The sequence below is a fragment of the Schistocerca gregaria genome, chromosome 9 (assembly GCF_023897955.1).
Source record: "Schistocerca gregaria isolate iqSchGreg1 chromosome 9, iqSchGreg1.2, whole genome shotgun sequence".
Lineage (NCBI taxonomy): Eukaryota > Metazoa > Arthropoda > Insecta > Orthoptera > Acrididae > Schistocerca > Schistocerca gregaria.
This window is the reverse complement of record NC_064928.1, coordinates 213,787,414-213,795,841: the sequence shown is the minus strand read 5'-3', so window position 1 is coordinate 213,795,841 and position 8,428 is coordinate 213,787,414. Positions and strand designations below refer to the sequence as shown.

General features: G+C 44.9%; 1 pseudogene; it reads left to right on the top strand.

The window, feature by feature from the left end:
- Positions 1-6,641: 6,641 nt before the first annotated feature.
- On the top strand, positions 6,642-6,759 carry LOC126292516 (5S ribosomal RNA; annotated as a pseudogene).
- The last annotated feature ends 1,669 nt before the right edge of the window (positions 6,760-8,428 follow it).

The following is an 8,428-nucleotide window of genomic DNA, read 5'->3' as shown; positions in this document are numbered from 1 at the left end:
TCACACGAGGTTGGCGCCGGTGGTGACACCTACAACGTGCTGACATGAGGACAGTGTCCGACCGAATTCTCATACACAAACAGCAGTCGACCGTCATTGCCTGGTGAAAGGTTGTTGTGATGCCTCGTGCAAGGAGGAGAAATGCGTACCATCACGTTTCCAACTTTGATAAAGGTCGGATTGCTGCGGTTCATCGTATCGCGACATTGCTGCTCGCGTTGGTCGAGATCCAATCACTGTTCGCAGAATATGGAATCGGTGGGTTCAGGAGGGTAATACGGAACGCCGTGCTGGAACCCAACGGCCTCGTATCACAAGCAGTCGAGGTTACAGACATCTTATCTACATGGTTTTAACGGATCGAGGAGCCATCTCTCGATCCCTGAGTTAACAGATGGGGACGTTTGCAAGACAACAACCATCTGCACGATCAGTTCGACGACGTTTGCAGCAGCATGGACTATCAGCTCGGAGACCGTGGCTGCTGTTACCCTTGACGGTGCATCACAGACAGGAGCGCCTGCGACGGTGTACTCAACGACGAACCTGGGTGAACGAATGGCAAAACGTCATTTTTTCGGATGAATCCAGGTTCTGTTTACAGCATCACGATGGTCGCATCCGTGTTTGGCGACATCGCGGTGAACGCACATTGGAAGCGTGTATTCGTCATCGCCATACTGGCGTATCATCCGACGTGATAGTATACGCTGCCATGGGTTACACGTCTCGGTCACCTCTTGTTCGCATTGATTGCACTTTGAACAGTGAACGTTACATTTCAGATGTTTTACGACCCGTGGCTCTACTCTTCATTCGATCCCTGCGAAACCCTACATTTCAGCAGGATAATACATGAACCCATGTTGCAGGTCCTGTACAGGCCTTTCTGGATACAGAAAATGTTCGACTGCTGCCCTGGCCAGCACATTCTCCAGTTCTCTCACCAATTTAAAAGGTCTGGTCAATGATAGCCGAGCAACTGGGTAGTCACAATATGCCAATCACTACTCTTGATGAACTGTGGTATCGTGTTGAAGCTGCATGGGCAGCTGTACCTGTACATGCCTTCCAAGCTCTGTTTGACTCAATGCGCAGGCGTATCAAGGCCGTTATTACGGCCAGAGATGGTTGTTCTGGGTACTGATTTCTCAGGATCTATGCACCCAAACTGTGTGTGAAATGTAATCACATGTCAGTTCTAGTATGATGTATTTGTCCAATGAGTAGCCGTTTATCATCTGCATATTTTCTTGGTGTAGCAATTTTAATGGCCAGTAGCGTGTAAAGAATTACAAAAATCATATTGTCGTGTGGTCCCCTTGTAAGCCAGCCGCTGCGTGGAAGCTACGCTAGGATATACGACTTGTGCATCGCTCGATCTGCGCAAAGATGCTGTTCTTTTTTTCTAAACGCTCTGTCATCTGATGCTCTTCTGTAATGTTTATTTCCGGCCAAGCCCTGCATACAGCATAAATTTCGACGACATTCTAGATGACGAGTAGGCGCAGTCCGCTTGTGATGTGATTAACAGCAAAACTCCACGAGCCGTTCCCCGGGAGATCGAATTGCGGTACAATATGAATCGATCATTATAGAGACAGCATAACTCTGTAATTGCATATTTTTCAGAAAGCATAAAAAACTATTTTTAAAAGACAGTTGCTTCGTCCTTTTCAAAAGTGTAGTTTGGTGAGTACATCTACATTTACCTCTACGTGCATATACTCTATGAGGCGTGGCACCTTATATCGCTCGTGTCTGAAGAGGGTTCAGCCGAGTGTGTATTTCTAATTTTCATCCACCAGAGCAAAGTAGCGGACAGAGACATTCAAGAAACAGGTCAAGAGAATGTTTTTTCTGAATTGTTCTGTTTATTTCTGGAAGTATTTTTTTCTTTATTTACATTTGTACAGCTATGTATATGGTTTTACTAGTGTGAGTCATGCGTGAATGTGGTCTAAAGCAAATATGTAGATCATTGTTCTTCTAATGAACTCTGTAGTGTGAGAAAGGTTTAAGACAGTGTGAATGCAGACGACGGTGAATTTTGTATCATAATATGTTAAGTTAGTTATTTTAAAAGGGAAGCTAGTCCGAGTTCAAATAGTTAATAGCGTAAAGTATAAACAAAATATCAGAATGTTAAATATTTATTCCGGGAAAAATTACAGTTCGAAAGTGTGCTATTTGTTGCTTGGTTAGTCATGTAATGCGCGGACTAACGCAGAAGAATAATGTTTTTCTATCGGCCTTAAAGATAACTGACCGATCACAACGGAGTATTCTTCGGGCGTCTTTACTCTTGGAGATAGAGAGTCCTTAGAGTAGTCTAAAGGGGTCGGAGCCCAGCCTTTCAATGGCACGGTCGTGTGTAGTATGAGCCCCGAAGGAAGTTATAATTTGCCGGTTTTACTTGTGCTACCTGTTTCAAAAGTGTTTTAAAGTGAAGGAATATTTATTCCTGTGTATTTTTTTATAAAGTACGGATTTTTTAAAGTAATTTTGTGTACGAGAAAAGACAGTAAATCCGCGTGGCATATTGAGCAGATCAGTGACAAAATACTTGAGTGCTTTAGACACCTATAAACTTAAAACCATGGGGAGCATTTTCATTTAAGAACAATCAGTGCTTAGTAGCTGTTCAGATTTCGGGTAACACATTACCATAAACTTGCTAACGTGAATGAAAGGATTTGTGCATGACTGTGTTAAAATTAGCACTGGCTTAGCAGTTGAGCCGTGGTGAAAATAACAGTTTTGAAGAGCGCGCCGCAGCGCGTAGTGCGAAGAAGTCGCCCCTCCGTTTGTGGCGGTGGCATCGCTGTGGCAATCGCAGCTTTGGTGTCTCCCTCTGGTGGGAAAGGGGAAAGGTTGCCTGTTCGCGTGCATTTAAGGGGCGCTATGAGCTCCCCAGTCGGTCAGTTCTCTCCCTTCATTTATCCCTCCTATCAACTCTGATCCTCACCCTCCTCCTTTCCTCCGTCCTTTCCCTCTTCCTCCCCCCTTCCATCCTGTGTTTTCTCCTCGCCTAACCTCTCCCTATCTCACTTCTCCCCCCTTCCCCCCCCCCCCCCCGAGACCTTTTGTATTCCCCTCCTCTGCCTTCCCCACTCCCTGGCATGTCTGCTCAGTAACCCCCACCCCTATTCTGCATCCTCATCCCCTATTGGCTCCTTTCCCCCCTCCCCCTTCACTTTTCCTTTCCTTTCCCCCCTTTTTTATTTTCCCATCATCTGTCCAGTTTCCCCCCCACCTGCTCTCGGCTTTGGTATGTCATATTTGTGCCAACTTTTTAGTGCAGTGTTTAAGTGAGTGTTCAGTGTCGTGTGTCTTTCCACAGTGTTGCGAACATAAATCATGCTGTAGCTGGGTGTGCATTTTATATCTCTTGCAAAAAGAAACCAGACTGTCACTGTGTGTTTTTAATTGTCTGTCTATTATTTTTCTGCTTCCTGCTTATTAGCATCATCAACCCTGTGTTTTATGTTTTAAGTTTCAGAATTTTCTGCCATTTTTCCTTTAAGTCACCGATTTTATCGCCAACTGTTATTTTTTATTATCTTCATCTATTTAAAACAAATTCTGTAGGCTGAAGAGCAGGGTAATAAGCTGCTGCCAGCCCGCCCTCTTCAGGGGGAATCGAAACTCAATAAAGGAAAAAAAAAAAGAATCGGTCAGTCTGGGATCAGTCTGGGTCAGTCTCTCGTCCTCAGCTTGCTAGTCTGTCTCTCGTCTGCATTTGTGAGGCATTTTGTCTGTCATCCGGAGTGCTAGTATGTCTTTCTTTCGGATGAATGTTTAAGTCCGAATAAATGAGAGTCTTTCCAGCCCGCCAGTAAGAGAACTCAGCGAGTGGTCGCCCGGTCGGAGCTTAGTTCCTGTATCGGAGTCTGCATGTTAGGCCGCCAGTCTGCTCGAGTTGCTCAGGCAATGGTCACTGGCGGGTGGATCGATGGGTTGGTCGGTCGCGCACTGGGACGCAAGATAGCTTGTCGGTCTTGAGCGTCGGCGCATGTGCATGTGAGGTCGCCACGTGAGTCCAGTGGGCCGCGGCGTATAGCGAGGGCTAATGGCTTCGCGGTCGATACGAGAGCATCAGGAGTCAACCCACGACACCCGTCTGGCCGGTGCGAGTTGCGACGCCGTGGTGTAACTGGTTCTTCGAGCCCTTCTGGGCCCCTTCAGTTACCATCTTGTGGAGCTTGGCTCGGTCCTTTCCCGGTGCAGGGATGTCATTTTGCCAGTGGGCGTGTTTCCTCTGCATGGTTGGGTCCGAGCCAGTATTTCCGCCGTCGTGCGTCTGGAAGTGAGTGGGAGACGCACCAGCAGGGCAGTCGCGACGGAGCAGCCGTCGCGGACGGAGCAGCGGGCAGTCGGTCGGTTGCTGCGGACCCGGAAAGATGGGAGATGGGCGCGCCTTCCTGCGTCCGTTGAAGCGCCTGGCAGCGGACGGTTCGGGAGAGCGATTTGGGGGTGCTGCGCCAGGTCTTCTAGAGAAATCGCAGTTTATTAGAAGTTAAGTGACTGGTGATATGTTCTGTGATTTACTCTTGTTAAACTCTACTCGTTTCTTGGTCAGTCTCTCGTCCCCAGCTTGCTCGTCTGTCCCTCGTCCGCATTTGTTGGGCAGTTAGTGTCTGTCTGTCGTTCAGAGCTGCCTCTGTCATGTTTGTCGGATTTGCTGTGTTAACGAATTTATTGGTTGGAGTGTAACGGCCCAACTCCTGAAATATGTTTTGATCTTGCTCAATGATCTTGAGAGGCGGTACCTGTGTACTGTAGAGCATGTTAACTTGTTTGGCCAACCTTGTATAATTTTATATAAGATTGCATTTGATGGGCTTTTATTTAAATGGTCATTTTAGTATATAAAGTTGCCACCCTCCCACTGTAAGACTTTTCTTAGAAGTTAAAATCAAGTTGCACCTTCGTTAGCAAAGTTAATTTTTCAATTTTAGTGTTTTGTACCATTTCCATCCCTCTTACGGGTGCATAGTTTGCGTGCTTGTGTGAATTGTTAAAACTTTAAGTTTAAAGTAATCTGGTGTGTTGCAGATTTCCGCCAGTGTAGTCTTTCAGAGGCTGTTGTGAGCGGTCGTAACTACGGGCGTGTCAAAAGGGAGCGGCAAGGTTCTCAGCCCGAAAGCTCATACAGTCAAAAATTTGTCTCTTTCTCTCTATGAATAAATTGTAACTTGGTATTTAGAGGGTGCTTTCTGATTATAATTGTAAATCTGTTTCTTTTTTTTTTTTTAAAAAAGAAGCTTTAGGCATCATTAAAGTGAATTAATTACCATTTGTTAAAAAGGAATTTAATTATGATTTGCCGGCCGCGGTGGCCGTGCGGTTCTGGCACTGCAGTCCGGAACCGCGGGGCTGCTACAGTCACAGGTTCGAATCCTGCCTCGGACATGGGTGTGTGTGATGTCCTTAGGTTAGTTAGGATTAAGTAGTTCTAAGTTCTAGGGGACTTATGACCTAAGATGTTGAGTCCCATAGTGCTCAGAGCCATTTTTTTAAAATTATGATTTCATCAGATACTCCCTGGCAACTACTTCCACGCTCACATAGTGTGATTAAATGTGTTAATGTTCTAGAGGAATCTCTAGTAAATAAAATAAATTCTTAGCTATATTCTTTGAAAATAAGTCACGGTTCAGCAGTGAAAGTGCATATTATAAAGGTTCAGAATATACCGAGGTGTTGCTAGCATTTTCACCTTTCATTCAAAATTAAAACCATTTCACGATTTTTAGAGCAGTTACGTTGCGTGCAGCCTGGTGCGAGTCGCTGTACAGTAGGTACTGCTCGGCTTTCATACGGGCAATCTGCTGCGACGAGTTCACAGGTAGGTGGAGGTAAAAAGGGCGAAAGGAAACATCGCAGCCGCACTCTGCAGATCACGCTTAAGTGTCTGGCAGAGGGTTAATCGAACTACCTTCACTGTAATTCTCTATTATTCCACTTTCCAACAGCCCGGGGAAAAAACGAACACTTATGTCTTTCCGTGCGAGCTCTAATTTCCCTTATTTTATTTTGATGGTCGTTTCTCCCTATGTACATAGGCACGAATAAATTATTTTCCCATTTGGAGGAGAAACTTGGTGATTGAAGTTCAGTGAGAAGGTACAGCCGCAACGGAGAAAAGCCTTTGTTGTGATGTCCATTCCAAATCCCGTATCATGTCCGTGACACTCTCTCCCCTGTTTCTCGATAACAAAAAAATGCGCTGCCCTTCTTTGAACTTTCTCGATGTACTCCGTTAATAGTACATGGTAAGGATCCCAGACGGCGCAGCAGTGTTCCAAAGAGGACGGAAAAGCGTAGTGTGGGCATTCTCTTTAGTAGATCTGTTACTTTCTGCCAATAAAATGCACTCGTTGGTTTGCCTTCCCCAGAAAATTTTCTACATGTTCTTTCCAATTTAAGTTGTTCTCAATTGTAATTCCTAGATATTTAATTAAAATATACGGCCTTTAGATTCCACTGATTTATCGTGTAACCAAAGTTTCACTGATTCCTTTTAGCACTCACGTGGATGACTTAAGACTTTTCATTTTTTACGGTCAACTGCCAATTTTTGCACCATTCAGATATCTTTTCTAAATCTTTTTCGATGTGTCTTGATCTTCACATAGGGCAACGGCCGTGCCGCAGTGGAAACACCGGCTCCCGTGAGATCGCCGAAGTTAAGCGCTGTCGGGCGTGGCCGGCACTTGGATGGGTGACCATCTAGGCCGCCATGCGCTGTCGCCATTTTTTGTGGTGCACTCAGCCTCGTGATGCCACTTGAGGAGCTACTCGACCGAATAGTAGCGGCTCCGGTCAAAGAAAACCATCATAACGACCGGGAGAGCGGTGTGCTGACCACACACCCCTCCTATGCGCATCCTCACCTGAGGATGATTCGGCCGTCGGATGGTCCCGATGGGGCACTTGTGGCCTGTAGAAGGAGTGCTTTTTTGATCTTCAGATGACTTTACTAGACGGTATTCGACAGCACCATCTGAAAACAACCTAAGACGTCTGCTCAGATTGTCTCCTAAATCTTTTATATAGATGAGGAACGCCAAAGGGACTAGACACTACCTTGGTGAACGCCAGAAACCACTTCCGCTTTACTCAATGACTTTCCATCAATTACTACGAACTGTTGCCTCTCTGACAGGAAATCACGAATCCAGTCGCATTACTGAGGCGATATTCCATAAGCATGCAATTTCACTAGCCGCTTGTGTGGTACAGTGTCAAAAGCCTTCTGGAAATCTAGAAATACGGAATCAATTTCTTATCAACAGCACTGAACACTTAGTGTGAGCAAAGAGCTAGTTATGTTTCACAAGAACGATGTTTTCTACGACCGTGTACGTTGTTTCTAATCCAAACACAAAAAAAACACAAACTGGCAAATGGAAATTACGTCGTTTCCCTACAGAACGCTGCGACTACCCTTTAAAACGACCTGCACATAACTCATTTTGCATAAAATTGGAGTTGTTTCTAAAATGACCGATTCGTAGAAAGATTTTCTTCGTGTCACATGAGATGTAAGATGGGTATTCTTAGTCTTGTCTGGACCAACCACCATATAACAAAAAGCAAAACCATATTACCTTCAGAAACGTCCTAAGAAAGGCACATGAAGATTCTTAGAAACGAAACCAAGCATGATGCTAGTCAAGTCTACAATCAAATATTCGTACAAAACCAATATGAGGATTAGACATGCAGAGAGCTATATGAATGAAGAGAGATAAACAGAAAGAGAAAATTAGACCAACTAGAATTTTAGGCCGCATATTAACAATAGTTTCTGTTACCACATGCCATATAAACTTACTGAAGTAAGACTGTGCTGCAGTTTGCAGGAATAAAAGTTTAGGGATCAACGAGAGGGATTAGTTTAAAGTCTAGTTTAAGAAAAGGCGACAGTACAGTGATACGCACATTTGACACTCCTGTAGCATTCCTTGTGAGTGCACGCCCACCTCCCTGCAGTAGTGCAGAAGCATCTGTTGCACTCCACTGTTGTCACTCTTCCAGGTACACACACTGTAAAAGAAAAACGCCATAAGAATAGTTTGATATGTATTCAAAACAACTGGCTTCAGCTGTGCTTGTGATGCAAAACACAGATTTAGTCTACATGTGGCGAATTTCACCTGCTGTTAGACATTCATACGAACAAAAAATGTGGACAAGAGGTCCTTGGGTTTCCTTTCAGTCTCTATACTCCAGCCCTTGCTTTCGACCGTTACGGTCGCAGGATCGACTCCTGCCTCAGACATGGATGTGTGTGATCTCCTTAGGTTAGTTAGGTTTAAATAGTTCTAAGTTCTAGCGGACTGATGACCTCAGAAGTTAAGTCCCATAGTGCTCAGAGCCATTTGAACCTTGGTTTCGGTTGAAATACAGCATTGCAAAA